Source organism: Oreochromis niloticus, linkage group LG3, assembly GCF_001858045.2.
Source record: "Oreochromis niloticus isolate F11D_XX linkage group LG3, O_niloticus_UMD_NMBU, whole genome shotgun sequence".
NCBI classification, from domain to species: domain Eukaryota; kingdom Metazoa; phylum Chordata; class Actinopteri; order Cichliformes; family Cichlidae; genus Oreochromis; species Oreochromis niloticus.
Genome location: NC_031967.2, coordinates 44,397,746 through 44,408,196, shown reverse-complemented (window position 1 = coordinate 44,408,196; position 10,451 = coordinate 44,397,746).

Sequence of the window (10,451 nt, the reverse complement as noted above, 5' to 3'; positions counted from 1 at the left end):
CAATGTGAGGCTTTAATTTGAACTGTGAAGCACTTTCTAACTCCGAGTTTTGAAAGGTTCTCTATAAATGAAGTTATTATTCATGAAGTACATGCAGAGCTCTTCTTCAGATGCTAACAGATACAGGTGTATCATTGTTAATGTTTTACAGTAACATGTTGAAATGATTAAAGGGAACTTATGTCAGAGGAACACAACAGGAACACGGTGATCGCAGCTGCTCCTCCAAAGGACGCACAACAGTTTCATAGGCTTGTAGATAGAAGACTCTGGGCTTACATCTCACTGCATATGAGTCAGTGTGAAAGGACTTAACAGCCAGTTTTATTATGTTTAGAGTGATACAGCAGAGCTCAGCTCTATTTGATTCTGGTAATAATTAATTATCCTTAAATTTAATCAGAATATTATAAAAAAAAAAGAGTCAAAATCTAATCAATGAGGTTTAATCAGAATATAATTATTACAGTGAAATGTTTCCATGCTTCCAATACCTGAATACTAACGACCTGACCTTTTACTGTGATTTGATGCGCGTGTGTACCGTTTTGGTTTCTTTGTGAGGACTGGTCCCCGTGAGTTTGAAGGCATTTTTGAGATTAAAAATGTGGTTTTAGTGTCGGGGATTTGGGTTAAGCATTCATTTTTGATGGTTGACACTATATCAGCTAGGTGTGTGTGTGTGTGTGTGTGTGTGTGTGTGTCTGTGGCACAGTCCAGATGTTGTCTGTGGACTTTGGTAATTGGTCAGAAGGACCAAAGCAAACATTCAGAAAACGTCTGACTTTAACATGTATGATGTAATAAATGTGATATTAATTATGCTGTGATTGACAAACACAGACTCACAGAGCTATCACATATCAGTCATATGTGATTGAGTTAAAAAGAAGTCATGAGAAACATTGTTGTGTGTTGTAACCATAAAGAGAAGCAGTAAGTAAGTAAGTAAGTAAGTAAAATTTATTTATATAGCACATTTCACAGATAAAAATCACAAAGTGCTTCACAATAAGAACAGACACACAAGTTAAAATTAATTAATTAATTAAAAGCCTGTTTGTATAAAAATGTCTTCAGCTGCTTTTTAAAGGAGTCAGTAGAGTCTAGACAGCGTAAAGACAACAGCAGGGAGTTCCACAGCCTAGGTGCCAGTGCCTGAAAAGCCCGATCCCCACGTGTTTTAAACCTAGTACGTGGGACCACCAGTAGCCTCTGACCTGAGGACCTAAGTGCTCGGGATGAAGCATGAGGTTTCAACAGGTCAGAGATATACTGGGGAGCTTCACCATGCAGAGCTCTAAAAGTTACAACTAAAATTTTAAAATGAACCCTAAAATTTACTGGCAACCAATGAAGAGAAGCCAAAACTGGAGTAATGTGAGACCTCTTGTTTGTACCAGTTAAAAGTCTTGCCGCTGCATTTTGTACAGACTGAAGGCGATCTAGAGCTGATTTGTTGAGACACGTAAAAAGACCGTTACAATAATCCAAACGAGAAGAGATAAAAGCATGAATAATCATCTCAAGTTCTGTCTTTGACACCAGTAGTCTGAGTTTAGAAATGTTTCTTAAATGATAAAAACAGTTCCGGACAAGTTGTTTAGAGTGTTTCTCAAGAGACATTGAACTGTCAAATATAACACCTAAGTTTCTGAGACTCGACTGAAATGGAGGGTCTAAAAAACTGATATGCTGCTGAATTTCTGAGAGCATGTGATCAGGTGCAATAATCAAGGTTTCTGTTTTATCTGCATTTAACTGAAGGAAATTGTCATTTAACCATTGTTTGATTTCTGACAGACAATTATTTAAACAAGACAATTTGTAAAACTCAGAAGCTTTGAAAGAACAGTATAACTGAATGTCATCAGCATAGAGATGATAAGAAATATTACTGTAACGTTTGATAATTTGGCCTAGAGGGAGTATATACAGCAAAAAGAGAATAGGACCTAAAACAGATCCTTGAGGTACCCCAGAAGGCAGAACTGACGTTTCAGACAACACATGATTGATACAGACAGTAAAGGATCTCTCAGACAGATATGACATAAACCATTTTAAAACAACACCAGTAATCCCGAACAAGTCCTTTAGCCTATTTATCATGATGCTGTGATCAACAGTATCAAAAGCAGAGCTGAGATCCAACAGAACCAGAACGGTGTACTCTCCAGAGTCTGCTGCCATCAAAATGTCACTAGATACTTTAAGCAAAGCGGTTTCCGTGGAGTGCAATTTGCGGAAACCAGACTGGAAAATGTCCAGAACATTGTTCTTCTCCAAATAGTTGTTAAGTTGTTCTGCAGCTGTTTTTTCTAAGATCTTTGACATCAATGGTAATTTTGATATTGGCCTGTAACTGCTTGGAAGAGATGGGTCCAAATTTGGTTTCTTTAATATTGGTTCAACAATAGCTTGTTTAAAATAGCTGGGAACTGAGCCAGTATAAAGAGAAATATTAATTATTTCCAGAATACAGGGGCCAATAGAGTCAAACACACTAATGAAAAATGATGGAGGAAGTACATCAAGGTGGCTTGAAATCAGTTTCATTCGACCGAGTAGAGCACTGATGTCCTGCAAGGTGACAGGAGTAAAAGAGGACCAGGTGTCAGAGGTAAGCAACGTGTCAGTGTGATACTGAGAAGATGATGGAGAAATATTAGACCTGATGGCAGTGACCTTATTAACAAAATAGTTTAAAAAGTCATTACAATCAGATTTAGTATAGACTGGTACTTGAGGAACATCAGGAGAGACAATGTTCTTAATTGTATCAAACAATACTCTGGGATTTTTCTTTTTTGAAGCTATTAGATTAGCAAAATATTCAGTTCTGGCATTTTTTATCATGTCATTAAGTAAGAAAATTGATTCCTTGAGATGTACCCTATGGACCTCAAGCTCGGAAGCCTTCCATAAACGTTCTAATTTGCGACAATGTCTCCTAAAATTTCGAATATTTTCATTTATCCAAGGACAGCAATGTGAAGAATGGACAACATTTTGTTTCAGAGGTGCCACCGCATCTAAAATAGATTTACATTGATTGTTAAAAGACAAAATAAGTGAATCAACGTCATTTTGAGCCATGCGAGGGTCAAACATGGCAGAGAACCTTCCAGCAGCATCCTGGTTTATAATCCGCCTTTGGATCTTCAATTTAGGAGGTGAAGGATCCACGTAAAATGACAAATTAAAGAATATGCAGCTATGGTCACTCACTTGGACATCCTCCACACATACATCATGTATATTTAAACCCAGGGAGAAAACAAGGTCCAGTGTGTGGCCCTTTGTATGTGTGGGGCCAGAAACATGCTGCTTAAAGTTAAAAGACTCAGTGATAGTGATGAGCTCAGCAGCAGTGCTACAGGAAGCGTCATCAATATGAAGGTTGAAGTCTCCCAATATTACAACCTTCTCCAATTTAATGATCGATGTCAGAAGGTCGTTAAATTCAGTTAGAAAGACCCCAGCAGGTCCAGGAGGTCGATAGATTAAAATACAGTAAAAGGTTTTCAGAGAACCGACCTTCATCATCTGTGACTCAAATGAAGAAAAGAAGTCCGAGGTCATCACTTTGCATGTGAGTCTGTCCTGGTAAACAACAGCGAGTCCTCCACCACGTCCTGACAGACGCGGAGTTCCAATGACAGAACAGCCAGACGGGCAGATTTCATTCAAGTGGACATAATCCTTATTTTGCTGCCATGTCTCAGTCAGACACATAAAATCTAGAGACTCTTTAATAAAAAGATCATTTGTTCGTTATAGAGCGAACGTTAAGCAGGGCGAACCGAATTGATGACGGTTTATCTGCGAAATCTACAGCTGACTGCAGCGGCGCTTGAATTAGACACCTGTGCACACCTGTGGACCTGCCGGGCAGGGCGGCGACTCCAGAGTTGGGAAAAACCTTGATCGATGAGCAGACGTAGCTGTCACCAGCAAAACGGAAAATGGATGACGGACACAGAGTGAGCAAACTGCTTTCGAGCCAGTGTATTGATGTCATGTTAAAGTGTACCCACATGTGACTGAGCTGATGAGAGAGAGTCACGCTGAAGTGCAGTAGAGCTTATAGCTGGGTGAGAACCGGTGTAATGAAGTGATCTTAATGTTTAACCTTTGCTTCAACTCATGCTATAAATAACACATTAGTTCATCCTGATTGATCTGGGATAGAGTCACGTTCAGTCATGTGATCATGTCTCATCATAGTGGGGACGCCTACAGTGAGACTAAATCACAGTCTGGGAATGTGGGGGATTCCCTCCCTCTGGTCTACCTGCCCCTTCTTCTGCTTATGAACCCAGGTGGAAAGACCCCCTCATTCCCCACTTCTGATTTTTAGTTCTGCTTCTCAAAACGGTTCTCAGCTCAAGCAGCAATAAAATCACACTTTCACTTTCAGCAGAGGGGGCGCTGCTTCAGTCCATGATCAGGATCTCATTCTAATTCTCCTTTTTAACCTGTGTGGACTTTTAAAAAAAATCCCTAAATTTCATTCCCTTAGCCTAAAATGTGACAAAAACACATAAAAAAGAAAACTATTTTAAACATTTATACTGTTGGTGCTTCAGATGTTTGTACAATGAGGCTTTTTCTGACCTGGATGTATGGAGATGGATGTTAGATCCGACCGTCATGACAGCAAATTTTCTTAGTTCAGTGTTTGTTTAAGTGCTTATTATGTTTAATTACTGTCAGAGTCAAGCTTCAGGAAAAGCAGTGCAGGTGTTACAATAACAGCAACTTCCTGAAAGCAGTTCAATACAAATATAAAGAAGTAAAAAAATAAATTATGAATTAAACTAAGTTTACGGAGTCTCAATAAACCTGATTATCGACGTCTCATCGAGCAAACACTAAAAGTAAATGTAACACACACATACTTATTGGAGGTCTCACCAACCGTCTCAACTGTGGGAATAAAATGAAAACTAACGAAACTCTAAAAGATCATTTATTAGTACAATAATGATAAAAATGGAAGGATAAACAGGCCAGTGTCACAATAACAAAATGGATAAAACACACAGTCCACGGTCAGAGCCAGCTACACCACGAGTCACACTTTACATGTTGATCTGTCCTCTAAGACCCACCACCCTGTAAGCTGAGCCACCCCGGCCTCAGCAAACCAACTCTGTGTACAAAGTGTGTGTTACACTGTAGTGAAAGCTGTGGGGGGGGAAGCAGAAGTACAACCAGGTGATAGAAAACACAGAAAAGTGTCAGTTGTGGTTTTCATGTTGGACCTTTTAAAAAATATTTGGCTTTTCTGTTCCTGTTTCTTTGCTCCTGGTGAACTTCTCAGCAAAGGTGATCTGAAGAAGATGCCTGTAAGCGTCATTAATGATGCACAAAGAGAGCCTCAAAGCCATCTCACAGCGACACCTCCTGGCCAATGTGGGCATCACATCTTGATGATGCCCAAAGTGACGCAGAAAAGCTCAGCACAACTCCAAACAACACTACTTATTATAGAATATCAATAAGTATGATCGACACGTGTTTTGGAGAAATCGTCCTACAAACAAGGAACTACAAATATGGAGGCTGTGACTGCAGGCACTGTTTTCTCCCTCTGGTAACATTTATGAGGCTGTTTCAGTTGCTTAGTAACTCAGTACAAGGTCCAACGGAAACAGCCCATAAATAAAGTATACTGAGCAAACACTGCTGTGGTTACTGTGATAACCAGGCAGGTTTTTCGCTGTGTTTTGGATTCAGCCAGCTTTGTTTTTTTTCTGCCACCTTGCTCACAGCCTTGGGGGGGGGGGGACCCTCAAAGCTTGGATGTGATTGGTTGACTTTAAGCTTTCTGGGATTTAGTGTCATCAAGTTTGTTCTGCACACTACCAAGAAAAGCTTAGTGTTAGGTTTTATTTTCAAATAATTCATAAATAAGTATTTAAAATAAATAAATGCCTAAATGTCTTTTCCTTCTTTAAAAGTTCAGCTTTGTGTCATCTTTCATGTCTCTGCAGCTTCCAGTCTGTAATGACAACCACAACAAGTTTAATAATAAATAAATAAAGATGACAACACAGCACTTTAATTCCGAGTTAAAAGTCAATAAATAAAAAGAGTTTAACAGGTGTTTTAGAAACAGCCAATGAGATCCTCGGTGTGTTGTTGTTGTTTTAAACAAGTTTCTGATTAAAGTAGAAAATGAGAAGCTGAACCTTTCTGCCTCTTTTATTTTCCCCTTCAGTAAATACTTTAATATTATAATGTGGAGAAATAGCAGTGGCACGTGCTTGGAGTATATTGTCACGTGACCAGAGCTGTTTACTTCCTGGCCTTCGATAAAGTGGATGTCCGCGTCGAAGCTCCCAAAGAAAAGGTCAGTAAAGGACGTTAAAATAAACGGAGGGCAAATATTTGTGTTACACGTGATTTTTATGGTGTCTGCAGTAATGTTATACTCACCTGTGATTACTCGAAGCTGTGTTTGCAGCTTGAGTTTAGTGTTAACGGCCGCAGTAGTTTGTTCGTTACTCTGCATTGTTGTAGTGGGACATCGCGTGTTTGAGTCACAGCACAGAAATGCAGAGGAGCCAGCCCTGATTTTTATTTTTATTTTTAATGTGTTAAAATGATAATTAGCAGAGCTTCCTCTGCTCTCTGCACACAATACTGACATGTGACACGCTGCGGGTGGAGGAGGTGAGTGGGTGAAGCGATGATGCAGATTTTAGTCAGAGTTGCTTTCCTATTTTAAAGACGGAAAATGTTAAATGTCCTGAGTGAATCGTGATGTTTATCAGCTGCTGTTCCTGAAACACAGGTCTGATCGGACCGAGCGGCTCAGCCTCGTTTCACCTGCAGCAGAATCAGGATGTGATGAAACTCTCTCTCTCTTTTGTTATCTGTGCGAAACATTACAACAACATGTGTTTGTGAGACGATCCATAAAAGTTTATTTTGTTCATCTGAATGTTTTCAGTGGGAGAAACGTTTCGTCACTGATCCACGTGACTTCTTCGGTCTCAGCTGACTGCAGGTTTCTTATAAACACCTTATAAGGTTGGGGCCACCGGATCCGTGGGGATGCTGTTTGCTCTGTGTTGTAGCGTCCTCAAGACACCCAGAGGATGATGAGCGGTACACATCAGCTTTTAAATGTCCCCAATTATGGAAATCTCACAGTGTAAGAAGGCCAACCTGCCTCTATATCCTCCCTGGTGTATCTGATGTGATCGTCCAGCTAGTTGCTGTGATCCGTGAATTGTGGTGAGATTTGATTGTCACCAAGGTGTCATCCACAAACCTGAACTAATGACTTGGTGGTGATCCAGGGTAGGATAGCACAGCCCTCCGAGATAACAGCAGGGTTAGAGAGTCCGTGTCTGTGCCAATAACAATCCAAATGAAGTCATTGATGAGACTGAGATTGGCTTCCTGTGATAGTGAGAGTAATAGTATGAAAGCATGCAAACGCCGCCCTGAAACTTCCATTACATCACCAGGTCACTCCTATTTATAAACAATGATGATGTCATCAAGGAAATAAGGAAATGACTGAGTGAGTTTACAGTGTTTATCCTGTGAGAGCTCAATGTAGCCAGATGGGCTACTCACTAGCCCTATTGCTCTCGCGCTCTGTTTGTCACGTGACTAGTTAAGTGAGGTTGACACGCACCTGTCCGTTAATTGCAGGGTGGTGCTGCTCGGCTACGCAGTTTTCCTCCCGTTCATTCCTCCCTTGCTTCCTGCAAGCAGCATTGCGAGCGGATACATCTTCAGGATAAATCAGGTGGTCTTGGTCGGGCTACACCACAGCCACAGGTAGGCTGCACGTTTGTCCTGCAATTCTTTCTTTTTTCCTTTGGACATTTGAGTTGTTTAGTGACACATTTGTGGTCCCAGCGTGGCCGTCTTATTCCTTTTTGACTCCAGCTGTCGTGGAGAGAGGTAGTGCAGTATAGTGACTTCAGCCCTGAGGTAAACAGCCTGACTGCTAACTAGAGAAGGTTAAGAGCTAAATGCATTTTTCAGGATCTGTCTGCTGTTATAAACCTCTCCTCAGCAGTTTCTGTTCCAGCCTAATTGAACTATAGAAACTCCTGTAGCAGCTGCTGTTTTTGGACCCTGCTGTCTTGTCCCAGTTAATTTTATTTTTCATTGGTTTCATTTTCTTTCACTTTGCCTTGTTGTATTTGGTCTATTTGTGGACTGTAGTTTATATTTGTGCCCACGCGGCCGGGCCAGAGTGATCCCCTGCCCGTGTGTCGTGCTGCTTCTTTGTTACCTCTGTACCGACCCAGCTGATTTGCTCCGGGAGCTGTGGAGGATTATGCTTTTTGGGTGGGGCCACGATCAGTATTTTAACCACTGTAACCAGTATAGATCACTCTTCACACGAGTGGTGTTTGACTTTAAGCTCGTGTTTGTGTGTGTGTCGACCAGCAACGCCCATCATAAAAGTGTTACCAGTGTTTGTTTACATGGTTCTCCCTGTAGTGAAGCAGGAGGGAATCCCTCTGATGACATCAGACATGTTATGTAAAAGATGTTTATGAAAGCGTGTGAGAGGTCATGTGGAATAAATGACACTCCCAGTGGCAGGTCAGGTGGCAGCAGGAGAGGACTCCTTCAACCTGACGACAAAAGATGACCTCTCACCTTTATCATTAACACACTGTGACTGCATCAGTCCCACTCCCAGTGACAAATCCACAGTTATCACCTGACCTAAAAGATTTTAACTTATTCATTGCTAACATGTTTAGGAGCCGTTCATTGTTACAGTATAGTTACTTGTGTTCTGTTTCCTCACAGTGTTTCCAGCTGTGTTCACTTTATCTGCAAACATTTCATGTGTTTACACAACAACTGGATTCAAACATTTAAATTCAGAAAACTGTTCCAGTAATAAAGTAAACACACAGAACTGCTGCTGAAAATAAGTGAACAGGATTCTTTTGACACTGAAGGTTAAAAAGTACAATTAAAGAAATAAACGTAGCAATGAAAAATTTGACTGGAAGAGAGCACAGATCCACCAAGACCAGAGGAACGCGCTGTTTGTTCAGTGTACGCCTTGACAGTAAACAAGGAAGGAGTTCCCTCCTGTCTTTCATTCCTAGTTCATTCCTTTTGCTGACGAAAAGGAATGAACTACAAATAACAGAGCTATAAATAACTCATGTTTCAGAAACTACGTCACAATAGTGTCTCCCAGTGAAGGATGCAGATAGTTATTGTGTAACACAGTTTATTTTTGAACTGGACTCTCCAGTAATAAACCTGCTGTGTTATATTTAGACAACATTTAAAGGCTCCACTTAAATGACACAAAATGTGTTAAAGTGTGATTCTGAATCTTCTCTGCTGAGCTTTGAAAGACAGACTTTGAGTATCTGAGTGAGTTTTTATGTTCTTCCCTCTGAAAGTACGAGGTTTCACTTCCTGTGTGGCGGTAATGTCAGTGCACGAGACAGCAGGGTTCACTTTATCTGTAATACAGAACAGTTCACGTGTTACACAATAGCTGGACTCATCTGTGTAAATCCACATAAGTGTGTTTCACTAAAAAGTCATAAGGAATCATAAAAGTGCTGCTGGAAGTAAAGCAAACAATGAATTTGGGTCACAGATCTCAACCAGGTGTTGGTTGGTGGGTGTTCCAACAACCAACACCCATCATAAAAGTGTTATCTGTGTTTGTTTACATGGTTCTCCCTGCATTGTGAAGCAGGAGGGAATCCCTCTGATGACATCAGACATGTAAAAGATGTTTATGAAAGCGTGTGGAACGACTGACACTCCCAGTGACAGATCCACTGAGAGTTATCGCCTGACCTGAGATCATGAGTTTATGACCAGTTTCACAACTGTTTTTCTGGGTCGTTGCTTTACAAAAAAGTGCCTGACGACTGTTGTTGTTGTTGTAAAATATATATATGTGTGTGTGTGTGTGTGTGTGTGTGTGTGTGTGTGTGTGTGTAAAACATACATACAAGGTTGGTGGTTTGATCTTTGGCTCCTCAAATCTCTATCCTGCAACACACTAACCCTGATGCATCCATCAGAGTGAGAATGTTAGAAAGATAAAAAAACACTCGAGTATAGAAGAAGTTTCTGTATGACTGGATGAATGTTGTATAAAGTGCTCTGAGTCTCTGTTAAATAAGAATCAGTCCACTGATCATACAAATCTTTTGCTGGAAACATACTTAACATTGAGGCTGATTCTTCTCAAATTGATCAGATGTTGAAATGCTTTTTGTGACCATTTGTTAACCATGAATCTAAATGTAAATTTTTTGGTTCAAATCAGGTGAAGGTAGAATATCAGAGATAGAAAGCTCAAAACAGACGTTTTGCAAGAAGTGACTTGATCCTCACTTTAGCCCTTTACTCACATCCTGATCCGGCACCAAGAATATATTTACACTGCTAAACACTCAGATTTCATGGCAAATACGTTT